Consider the following 13,245-nt stretch of genomic DNA (forward strand, 5'->3'; position numbering starts at 1 on the left):
AACACCGAATATTCATGATTTAAGCTGATTATTCTCCTTATACGTTGTGTTTCAGACAAGATTTGTTCGTAAGTATTGGTTAATTGTGAAAGCAATAATTGTCTCTATGTTTTATGTAACTGTGGTGTAAATAATTGTACGCTGGAGTCATTTAGAAAAATGTTTTTTTTAATTTTTGTTCGCAGCAAGAATGGCTAATTTGCAATGTTCGTTGGCTAATACTCAGTCTTGTATGTTTCAGTTTACGATGGCTAAAGTGATGGCAGTGGTCAGAGGTCACTCTTCAATAAACAAGTAGAAAAGAAACAAGTTTGGTTATTGGAGCTTCGTTGTCTGGTGTTGTCAGGGCGAGGACAGCACATAGATCAATAATACATTTCAATTTCCCTTCAGGTAAAATAACAACATCAATAAAATACACAACACTGTTACAATTTAAAATGACAAATTTGAAAATAGAAATAAGGAGTAATTAGATAAAGTCTAAAAAAGAAGGCAATTTTCTCGTATTAATTATTGCAGTAGCAGTAGTCGCTGTTACTGCATTACGCTTTAACAGCTCATATTCTTCTATTATATTAATTGCCCAGTAGATGCCAGCCTTGCTTCATGGCATTGCACTACAATCCTCTATGCTCTTACTTTTAAAACAATAAACAGTGCTTGCCTGCAAGCAGCTCGGTATCTCGAACACTGATGGATAAATTGTGAAGTGTTCTGCGCTGTGTGTGTGAGTGCGTGTTCTGTAAACCACCCTTTGTGTGCAGGGTTAATGGCATGGTTGAGTTGGACTTGCACTGCGCGGAGCTGGTTAATGGCACACACCGAGTTGAGTCCCGGAGAGTGGAGAAAGTAATCAGGGCCAGTTGCCAGGCTGTTGCCTTCTCCGAGGCCTCAAACTGCTGGTCCCAGGTGTCTGTGAGGCCTGATATTACCACGGGGCAATGAGCTGCAGACAGCAGCCATGAATTGGAGCTTGCACAAATGCACGCTCAAACAGATGTGTTTCCATCACCTCAAGAGTAAAAACAGCTCTGACTTACATTCTTTACCTGAAGGCCTAACCTAATCATAACCCCTCAGAGCCTAATCCTAACCTTAAACTAATTTACACCACAATACAGCCTAGAGTGAATAAAAATAATATAATAGATAAATGCTCTGTTTTCTGGAAATTGATCGCATATGGCCATACATGTGGGAGACCTTCCAACAGCATTACAGTATGAAGAAACATCTGTTCTGTGACATTTGGTGGCAAGGACACTTGTTTACCATTTTATTGAATTCAATCTCTAAAAGCATTGCGTAGATGTGGTAGAGTGCATTGTTTTGTAATTTATGTCTAGATTGCACTGGGAATTATTGGCATCAGGAAAACTATTGTCCAGAAATGCAAATCTTGAACCTTGCTCAGAATCCTAGAGCCCAAAATTGGATGAGCTTCGCACAGATTGGGCTTTGTGAACATTAAACACTTTTTTTCCTTAACATCTTGAGGGAAGCAATGCCCTGCTCCAATGCATATCTTTTCCTCCCAGGCAGGTGTTGTTTGGCAAGGCTTGTTAAACCTGAGACCGTTGATCAAATATTCAGCCAGACTCATTGTGCTGCTGAGAGCTTTTGGATGCGGCTGGGATAACGCCATGGAGATAAAAAAAAAAAGCAGCTTTGTAGTTCCTCAGAGCTGGAGTCTCTTTGCTTTTCCTTTTAAAGCCTGCCCAGGTCAGCCGTCTGTCAGAAAAATTAATTTTTGTATGATTTCTTTAAAAAGATCTAAAGTAAAGAAAGCCAGCCTTTAACTGAAGTAATCCATCTTGCACCAATAGTGTCAGAGTGATTCACGGTTTCCAATTTAGCCGCAGTTTGAATCTAAAGTAAATCAGGCAGGACGGCTCTACCCTTTGTGCTGCCGGACGACAAACTCTCAGTGACAAGAGCTTTCAAATGAACACATCCCCCACATTCATCTTACTCATTTATTACCAAAGACAGCTGGTTACTTGTCCTACATAGAACTGCGAGTAAAGAGCTCCTGTCTTTGTGTGTAAGTGTAGAAAAAGTGAGGCTTTTCCTCTGACTAGGTGGCTTCAGTGCTGAAGGAAAATTGGAAAAAAGAGCAGCAGATCTGAGAGGACTGAGGCTTCGACTCTAGGATTAATTAGATTTGCTTTGACTAGTGACAACTAAATTCTCAGAGCAGCATGGGAGCAGACAATTGTAGAGAAGAAGTTGCTTAATGGACAACTGCCAAGAAAAGGATGGAAAGTATTAGATTAACTTCAAATTCATAAATTAGTTGAAGTTTTCTTTTTTAAAGTTTGCTAACCATGTAGTTGGTTAATAATTGATTATTCTTTTAAGCTATCTTTCTACAAATTCGGTCTCAGACTTCATAGAGAAGATCTGTTGAGTTTATTTAGTTATATTTTATACAGCTGGTTGCTATCATGTCAGCTCAAATCCATTTTTATCAATTTACAGGAAAAACATAAAAATAAGAAGCAATATTTTAGATTTTAAAGTTGTTGCCTTCAAGATGTCTGAGTATCTTTTTTAGCTTGTTTCATCTGCCTCCTAGTGGTACAAATCAGTTATGGCAGGTTATTAATGAAATTAACCTAAGTTTCTTTTCATTAATTTCCTGTCTTATCAGAAAATTACACACAGCAAAGCACACATTTTGTTATGGAGATAGCTATGGCAATTTACACAAATAAATGAAGGGAATTTTAGCAGGTTTCCCCAGAGACAATATGTGTTTTATAACAAAACCCTAAAAGCCATGCAAACGCACATTTCTCCACTTGAGATAAATATGCTCTAGGCAGCCATAGATCATTTAAAGATAATTTTGGATATGTGTTCCCGATCCCAGTGCAACTGAGGCCTGTGCAGGTGTAACCTCAGCATGAAACCTCATCCAGGAGCACCGGCAAATGTTCTGATTAATTGTTCCTGTCAGTTCAGGTCATTTAGTCCTGTGTGATACTCTGCGTATTACTCATATCTGGTCCAACAAAATGCATGTGCTCTCGCTGATGCACGTGGTTACACAAGCAAACAAAGGCGCAGAAGTCCAGCACACAAAGGTACACAAGCAAAAAACAAAACAAACAAAGAAAAGCCCTTTTCAGTGTTCTAGCAATTCATGCTCAGGCAGTCAGGAAACGCTCCAAGGTATTCATTACTATTGATGTCAGAATTCACAACAAGAAGTGATGGCTGAACCTCCTGGAGTCTGTACTGCTTAAAGTCGAGCTCCTCTCTCCCAGCTGTTGCTCTCTGTCTTCACTGAGGAGGGTGAGACTGCGATGATTAATGCACTCTCTGCTGGGATGTAAGAAAAAAAAAAAAGCTGAGTTTCTGCTGAAGTGCTCCACTCATGTTGCGGTGAATCAAAATCTTCACTATTGAGCAATGCTGAAAAAATAACTGCATCAAAATTGAAAATCGTAACGGTCTCGCACTTTTCCACGGGTGTGCCACTGTTGCTGCTGAAGATGGATTAACCCGATGCCTGTTTGCTCTCAGGGTTGTCGGGATATGCAGTGCTGCTTCTCCAGTCCCAGCTTTTGACTTCAACTAGTCTTTATCAATCAAATAGGCTGTGGCCTGTGGGAGAAGAGACAACACACTGCATCACGATGTTTGCTTTATCACTGTGGCAGAGGCAAAATAAACAGCAACGGAGCATGTAAGGGTTTTATTTATGAGAATTTTTCTCTTTGTGCTGAATAAAAATGGTAACGCAGTTATATGGTGTGACAGCTACTCTCTATTCTTGCATTCTCTGAGTGATTGCTTTGATGTTTGTTCACCTCGGGGCTCCTGTTCTTGCTGACAATGCTCAGAATTGTGGTATGAGCTGTGTACTGGTAACATTAACTTGATTTGCCTCGGTGGAGGTGCTGAACACTGGAGATAGCGCTGAGCTTAGTGAGTGGAGCTCTGCGGTATTTCATTGTACTCTGTGTTTACTTCTTAGCAATCTACAGGACGTATTGGGGCATTTGTAGCTTTGTTATTAAAATAAAAAGAACCCAACAGATTGAAACAGATATCAAATTTGTATTGTATTATGGAATTTGACACGAGCTCTGGCTTTTGAGCATTTTTTAAAAAGAAAAAAAAAGTACTAACCCACAGATAGTTGTGTTTCACATAAAGGAGTGGCAAAGATTTCTTAAAATTATATTTGAATAAATCAAACATGCTGGGGTTTTGTAAATTTACTTCCTAACCTGTATTATAATTCAACACTGCATCCAATTGTAAAAGTCTGAGACAGCATCCTCCCTTCTCTCTTGGTAGAGATGTCAAACTAAGAAATCCACAATTTTTTTGTTTGTCTCGCTAACAAACAAATAAACTGGAGTAGTCACATATTCCCCTTAAAGGAGGAATGATGTAACCAGCAGCCTGATTTCATGCGATGGAGCCCGGTAGTAAATGTCACAGTTTTCCCAATTCTAAGCGAGACTCTGAAGCAGTTGAAAACAACATCATGGTTATTTTCTCACACTTTTCTGCAGAGCCATAAAAAGACCATACAGCTGCATTTAAAAGCTGCATTGTGCTCCACATGAGGGTTCGTACAATGCCTTGCAAAACCACTTTCACATTTTGTTACATTATTACATGTAAATTTTTAAGAGAAGGACTGACGCAACTGAACCATTGTGAATTGGAAGGGAAGGATACACAGTTTTCTAAAATTTTCACAGAATAATTCTTTTCAAACTGAATTCAGATCCTCTATCATTGTGTCAGCAACACCTTTCATTGCAATTACGGCTGCAGGTCTTTCGGCATAACTAGCCATCTTTGCATGTCTAAAGATTGACTTTTTCATAAGTGCTTTTGCATAAAAGTCTTTATTACAAAACACATGAAGAAACCATGTGATGAGGCTACATCAAATGAGAATATTTTTCATGTTCCAGCTTGAATAAATTATGTCAACATTTAAGAGCTTTTAGCTGTTGTAGAACAACACAGAAGAGAATAAAACTGAAGGAGATTTTGTTTGAGATTGTTTGGAGGAAGCTGATATTTCTCATGCAGTTTGTAATGTTTCTCAGTGGACGGGAGTTTCAGAATAGTGACAAGCAAATAGAGGAAGAGACACAGGTTGGCCTAGTCTAGTCAGATTAATCAAGTTGAATTAGAGAGAAGAATGCTTATCTATCATCGTGTTTATGTGTTTTTAATGTGTTTTTAATGTTCAAAGAGTGTTTATTACTTTATGGATTGATTGAAGTGGCAAAACTGGAGAATATATCCCACATGTTTTTGTTCATCAGTGACGAGTTAAATCTCATTTAAAATAATTTTTACTATAGTGATCAATAATGATAAAAAATAATAAGTATTTACTTCATGCTTAACTTTGAAACATCTTTTATCGGTCATAGCAGGTCATAACCCATTTAATAATTTTTATGGTATTGAAAAGAATACAGTCACATCATGTAATGAAGTATGATATTTATTTGATTTTTGAAGCAAAATTTCATAATATTGAGTAGCTTTGAGTTTATGGTACAAATTACTATGAAAACAAACAATCTGTTTATGGCAACCTTAAATAAAAATGGTTGAGGGGGGTGTAAATGTGAATATATATTGGTGGGTAGATACATTTTATAAGAACTGTTGAGTTAAGCTTTTATGTTAAAATAAAAAAATACAAAAAGCTAAGACTCTGTGGTTTAGACAAACTTATAGAGTTTATTTTGTGTTAATTATTGGCGTTCATTCTCAAAGGGTACACCCAAAGTTCAAAAAGACATGTTAAATTAATTTGTTACTCTATTATTTAACCCCATGTGTCTGTGATAAGCTGTTCACATTGCCATATGTCTCACCAACTGACAACTTGAGATCGGCACCAGCAAATCTGCGATCATATTGAATTAAGAGGGCAAGGATTAAGAGTGTAAGGATGAATTTATGACAGTAAAAAACATTACTCCAAAGCAGTAATAGTATACCATTTTTTATAATTTCCTCTGTTACTCTCCCACTTACTAATCAGTTTTATGTTTTGTTTATTATAGTTATTTTTCGTCATTGTTTTTAATAACCTCTGACTTGCAGTGTCTCTGCTGATCTGTCTCACGTTTAAACGTAAAAATTCTCCCTCACATTTACCGACAGCACAACAACAAAACATACTTCTTTCTTGCACACAGCCAGTATTGCTCTATACAATCACAAATGTGACTTAGGATTTTGATTGCTGCAGGACAAACATTGAAGATGTCAGTTCACTCATGCTGGTAAAGGCTAAAGTGCTTTAAGGGTGTTGGAGAAAGAAATAGCGCTGTTGTGGGGATTTCGCTCTCTTTTTGGCCACTTATACCCATGGGGTCATTAGGAGGGTGCTGACAGCGTTTGTGCTACACTCTGTATGTGTGGGCATTAGTTTTGCTGTCACTAACAACAGAAGGGAACAGAACTGTTGCCATTAGCTGTTAGATTTTCTGATTTGCACTCAGTGGGAGTAGGTTCTGAGGAGCCAAGCTGCCAAATGGTAGAGATAACAGACAGTACAGGCCTTGTGCCCCTGTTTTGTCCTCCATGACTGAACTCAGTTTTTGGAAGCATTCAGTAAAGATTATGTTTGTGTTAATAATTTTACTGGCTTCCTGCGTTTTCCAGCAAGAAGCTTTAATATGAAAGAAGACAAGAAAACAAGAAGGCCAAACAACACCACAATGGATGTCTGTAATACATTTCTATTTTTTTCTTTACAATTTTGCTTAAATGCAGTACTTATCAAAATAGCTGGTGAGAGATTATCCACCCCATCATTTATTTTCCAATGTGTCCAGACATGGGAACACAAAAAGGACTATAAGTCAGTAAAACAAGAAACAAACAACATCAAAACAAGCAGGATGACATAAATAAAAATGGGTGATGAGAGGGTGGTTTTGCTATTTTTATGTCATCTTTCCTATTTTCAACAAAGACTACAAACTAAGGCACTTTGCTGTCTTTCAAAAGTTTTGTAAAGATAAAGTTCTCTCTGACTTTTAAACACATTTTGTTGCATTATAACCACAAATATTAGTGTTGACTATTGATATACAGTATTTGGTTATAGACAAAGTTGTGTGTAATTCTGTCAAAAACAAACAAACAAAAAAAACAAGACAGATGGTTTTTTATTTAACATAAAATAAAAAGAGGTCTTATTTATTTATTTATTTTACTTAAAAATTAGATATTATTGAGTGTGGATCATGAATAATAATAATAATAAAAAAACAATAAATCTGTAGTTGCAATGAAAACACAACATTAATATTTAAAGAATAACTAAATCATTTTCTGTTTGCGGTTCAATTCTGTGCCGGAACCATATGGCTTCTCTATGATTTGCTTCCACCTTTCCAAAGAAAAACAACAAATATGAACATAAAGAAATGCTTTGGCACTGAGTCAGATTTAGATTGGTGGATGGACAGATGGGAATACATAATGGAGATGAGCATACAGCATTTTATGACACAGAAAGGGGACTGTGGAAGTATTCTTAAAAATAAGCATTGCCCCACTTGTTACGATGAATGAATATCTGCAGAAATGACACTAGGCTCTGTAATAGCTCCATTCAGAGTTCCCCCCAAAAGACTAATACCACCTTACACCCTCCCTTGCACACTGCAATCATGTTTCTTCTGTATCTGTGCTTTGGGGGCCATAGAGTGTGATTCTGATGAAGTCTAAATCACTTACATCATCCTCCGAGGACAAGGTTTAAACCATTTAGAGAGAATGATACTTCATTTTCCCCCCCCTGTGCTGAGTTGTTTTCCAACAGTTTACAGAGCTTTTAAACCCACACCAGGCTTTGTTTTCCTCTCTTCAGTGGCGTGTAAAAATGTAATTCTTCCTTATCATGACCCAAACATGCAGCCGTTCATCCAGAAGCTGCCAGTTTTTATTTGCTCGGCTTCAGTCTGCTTGTCTGCCACATGACGAGAATAGCTGAAACAGAATCTTTTGAGTGGTTAGGCACAGGTAGTAATTCAATGTTTTTTTATCCTCCAATAAATGTTATTAGCATACAATAGTATTCACGTTATGTTGTGTTTTCACTCTGGGGCTTAATAGGGTAATCATTTCTTGTCATTTCATTGCCAAGAACTTTAATGGAATTTCTGCATAATTGCAAAAATGCTAATGGGAATCGGGGCTTTCGGAATGCAAAATTGCAGAAAATAAATATTATGAGGGAAGATAAATTACTGAAAGCGATAGAATTACTAATATAAATGATAAGAATAAAAAGGGAGCTGCAAGATAATGGGCTACTTTAAACCAAAGAAGAATGTGTCACACAAAGAGCTTTTTGCAAAAGTATGAATACTCCTTGTACTTTTCACATATTTGCCACATTGAATCCTCAAAATTGAACATACCTTAGAGGGACATTTTATTAATCATTACAAAAAGTCATGATTAATTGTGAATGACTAAGTACAAATCTGAAAGGTGTGGCTCAACCCCTTTTACTAATTTTTTCCTACATATCATAAATATAACCCAATTCAACCAATCACATGGACAGTATACAAAATAAAACGGAATCTTTTGGCCTGTATGCAAAATGTTATGTGCTGGAAAAAAATTTAACTTTCTGAATATATTTTGTGGGGCACTAAGTCAAAGCATCATTACAATCAGAAGCTTGATATGTAAACTGACATGATGATTTAATGCTGAGTGTCAACTATAAGCAACTTTATGGTTAGATGGGATTTGTTGCACATAAGTCGTCTCAATCTTCTTATACAGCAGAAAATCGAGCAGGAACTGGAGACTGTTTCAATTACAGAATACATGGAAGGGACATTTCTGCAGCAGGATTGATATGTCATTTTAACAATGTCCAATTAAAAAGGGAGAATGCTTCTATTATACCTTTATTAGAATACTGTGCCCGAAACTGCACAGAAAGACATGCACCTCCTGGTTAAAGGTGAGACTCCATCAGGCGTGAAATGAGAACAGCACGCATAAAATAAGTCATTTCCCAATGGCTACCATAATTTGGTCGTTCAATTATGCTGGATGTGTATTTCTGTTCCAGTGCCAACGAAACAAGCAAAATAATAGGTTTATGGAAGTCAGATACTTCTTTAATGTGATTTATTATTTCTTAACCTTTGTAAACATTTCTAAATTGGTTTTAAAAATTAAGCTTTAGGCTTTATGAGCAAGACCGCCAAGAAAAATACATGTGCAATAGCAGTCATTTTGGGGATTAGAAAATGTCGCCAGGAAAATCAATCCACTGGAGAGATATAGCATACAACATTTACTTTAAGACATTAAAATGGATCAGTAAAAACAATCATGTCTCGTCTCAAAACCTAGGAAGTAATTTGAAGTTTGAAATGTTCTCTACACTCCAAACTTCAAACATTACATTTCTGCTTATTTTCTTCATTGAATGGTGCAAATCAGAGCCATTAGTCATAGAACATATTTTAATAAAATTCAAAACAAAAGTACACTAAGATGCATTTTTTTAATCAAGCATTTAATCATCTAATCAGATATTAAACAGATGATTTATTGAAAAACATGTTCATAGATTCAAAACATACAGAGGAAGAAATTAGTTTGATTATAAAAAAGTTTTTCTGGTTATCTACAAACATTTGTTACATTCTAGTGCCACTATTAAATCTGGCACTAATCCACTAATAAATCTGGCAGTTGATCTTGTCATGAGCAAAAACCAAAACTAAGAAAGAAAATTTTGAAATACAATAACAGACCAGAGTCTAAAAATAATTTGATATTCTACCAAGAAAAGCACAATGAAAATCAAGCAGAAATACAGGATTTAAAAAAAAAAAGATTGTTGCCTCTGACCTGAACTTGCATCTATTTTAGAAGCACTCACTATTCTAACTTTAAGGAGATGAAGACTCAGACACCTAAACAAACATCTGAACAGATTGTCAACAAAGTATCTAGACCCACACAAACCAAGAGGAGTTGTTCAGTTTTATGTCAATAACATAAAATATGCAGTAGCACTAACCCCAAGTCTAATATTGCTAACAATATTGATCAACAGAAAATTATATTATTTTTAAATTTGAAATAAAAAAATACAACTAAATGAATGAACCACACTCAATGTACGCCCTAAAACACACACACACACACACACGCACCCACACACAAAAACGTAAAAAATGTACCGGTTCGTGCCAAAATCCAATGAGATAAAGTTTAAATGCAGAATTAAAAACTCGCAAACATTCATTTCACTTTATACCTCAGATCTATTTTTTGCATGTTTGCATGCTGTTGTGACTCTGCTGTGACTCTTTTAATTCCTACATATTGCAGTATACTCTTTCTAAGCTGAAAGAAAATGGAGTACCAGTTTACAAGTTTACATAAAAATGAACTGTGTTGCCTATCTGCCATGTAACTGGCATGACATAAAAGGAATACTTATGCAAAAAGAAATGGCCTGCAGGTTCTCAGCCCTGACCCAGTTCAGACTTTGCGGGAGGCGAGAAAGCTCTTCATAGCCTCTCTGCTTCTCGAGTACAGTAGAATTGATGGAATACATTACTGCCTATATGGACTATGACCTGACACATAAATCAGTGGCAATGAATATGTCCCTGACAAATCTAGAGGAGATGGGTAAAAAATGCTGTTAGTTCCCAAGTGACAAAGCTGCTTAAAAGCTCAAGTGCTTAACAATACGGTAAAATATACAGGCTGATTGAATCTGCACACTCCCACTCCACCAGCTTCCTCCTCCAGTGACTACACTGGACCTAATTATCTCATGTAAGCAGCAGCCGGTGGATCAGCCTCATGTGAATGCTCAAACCTGCCTGTTATTATTCACAATTCAGACCTGAGCAGCTCCTGCATTTTTTCCCCCTGCATCAAGTCCCTCTTCCATTTTTCAAAGAGTATAATTGTCTTGACATGCTCATCATGCACAGAATGAAATGTTGATTCCACCTTAATTACCGTCCTCAGGGGTCATCGCTTTGACTTCTGTAGAAATAAATAAAGGATCAGCTGCATTTGCACGAATGAGCCTCACAACGTGAGTCACCTGCTGCGCTATTTTAGGTCAAGGCCCAAATGAAAGCCTCGTCCACCATAATTAAACAAGCCACTCTGACAGATTTCACCAATTAACTTTCAAAATGCTCAGATCTCACTGAATCAAAATCTCATTGTGATGTTTGAAAGTCATTTTTGGAGTCAGGGTCATTCTGGTTAAATGAAATTTAGAATAAATGAAGTGAGGTAATTGAGAATGTTAAAAGGGCCAGTTTGTAACCAAAGATATTGTCTGAGTGGAACCTGATTAGTTTCTGGGTAGTTATGTTACTTTCAGTTTTAATGAGAACTTTCAGTTTGTATTGAGGGGGTCACAGAGTGATCACAGAGTGATCCCCTCAGTACTAAGACAAAAAGAACATCTAATTCTTGTCTCCTGGCCCATTCTTGTCATTGTTCTATTTACCTCTACACCAAAGCATCAACAATACCTTTATGCTTCATTTTAATATTGAAGAGTTAAATTGCTATTTTCTTTTTTGCATAAATCCAATTTACTACCAATCAGATTAAATTTGAAGTCAAACTGTGAAAATTGTTTTGTGTTTGGACCCTGTTACGCTTCACTTACTGCAGACAGTCAAGTTCACTGTACTGCACGTTTCAAAGGCAATCTCTGGTGCTTGTATCAAAGCCTCCATGCTTTACTGAATTTAGGATGAGTCGCTTCTCTGTGTTTTGACTTCCAAGAACAACAGCGGCGACAAACACGATTATATCGACTTTCTCTGGAATCTGGTGGATGTCGGAATGGCTGAGTGACTTTGAATGAAATTAAAATGTTGTGCAGGGATAACTCACTAGCAAAAAATATATACATTCATGTGAGAATATAGATATTAAGAAATGTTTCAAAGATTGAAAATTTGTTTATGTGTGTATTTTTAATACTGTCAGGGAAGAACTCTGTGTCAGTTTTAGGGGTCTACAAGACACAATAGAATGATCTGGACCTACAGTATATGCAGATTCTCTGTGTCCTCTCAGAGAGCTCCTATTTTAGCCTAAAAGTTTATGCCAACGAGTCCTAGTTTAAAAGTGATTCAGCCAGCTGCTGAGAGCCGGTCTGAAAGAGAAGTCGACATAAATTCCTATGTGGTTTACAGCATTGCTAGTTGTGACGCTGTCCACTAAGGACTGTGATTGGTTCTTCATCCAGGGTCCCACCTGATGATGATCAAGTGATAAAACACAAAACACTGATACCAAGTTTTTTTTTACATTCTCACTTATATCTTATGGAAGGAGCAAATGTGCATAATTTTTGCATACACCTGTATCCATGGACCTTACCAAGCTCCGCCCACAACCGACCCACGTGACCGCAAGTCTCACAAGCAAAGCCTCGCGGCACGTTGTTTCTATGTAAACATGACTCTTAGTGCATCATTTCTACCGGATTTTCACAATATATCAGCTACTACAATGGACAGAGGAACTAACAAGTTCATGTCATCATCTGGGAGGAGGTTACTGGTTTCTCAGTCACAAGCTGGTTGCAAACCTGAGGTCAGCAGGTGTCAGTCAGTTATGGTAGATCTGAAATTTGGTTTGAATACCTCAATATGAGAAGCTACAGACTGATAGGAGGAACCAAAGAGCTCTGTAAAGGTAAAGGCAAATCTTCTGAAGTTGGGATATAATTAATTTAATTTCACATAATTACCACGGTAGAAGCCATTTGTTTGTTAAAATTTAATTAAATATATTTGTTCTATTTGATGTTTGTTGTGAATGACATAAACTCACAAAGGAACGAGGTAATTAGTCCAACGTTTAGAAACTACAGCGGCTGTAATGCGCCACAACAAAAGTAAACAAAGGTAAAATAACCCGAACAGGTGATCAATTCAAAACCACTCCTACCTTTTTACTCTCTCTCTGTAGTTTAAGCACACCTGTTACCGTGGCAACCGCCTGCGCCCCGCAAGACAAGCAAAAATTACGTTAAAAACATAACATTCAGTCCGTTAGGGTTAGGGTTATCAAGTTTCCAGGCTTATCAAGTTTCCAGGCTTGATATTTATTTCTCGATTATTAATCAGCGCTTCCCTGAACACAGCGACGGTTGATTGACTAGCTGTACTTGGTGCTAACGTGGCTAACAGTTTAGTCCAA

General features: G+C 37.0%; 1 long non-coding RNA gene across 1 annotated transcript; it reads right to left on the bottom strand.

Moving 5' to 3' along the window:
- Nucleotides 1–1,965: 1,965 nt before the first annotated feature.
- On the bottom strand, nt 1,966–13,034 carry LOC114139909 (uncharacterized). The gene is made up of 2 exons (XR_003594511.1): nt 12,994–13,034; nt 1,966–3,615 (listed from the first exon to the last, which is right to left on the bottom strand). It is a non-coding gene; the product is annotated as an uncharacterized LOC114139909 (long non-coding RNA).
- Between the last annotated feature and the right edge of the window lie 211 nt (nt 13,035–13,245).

This window comes from Xiphophorus couchianus, chromosome 3, assembly GCF_001444195.1.
Source record: "Xiphophorus couchianus chromosome 3, X_couchianus-1.0, whole genome shotgun sequence".
NCBI classification, from domain to species: Eukaryota; Metazoa; Chordata; class Actinopteri; order Cyprinodontiformes; family Poeciliidae; genus Xiphophorus; species Xiphophorus couchianus.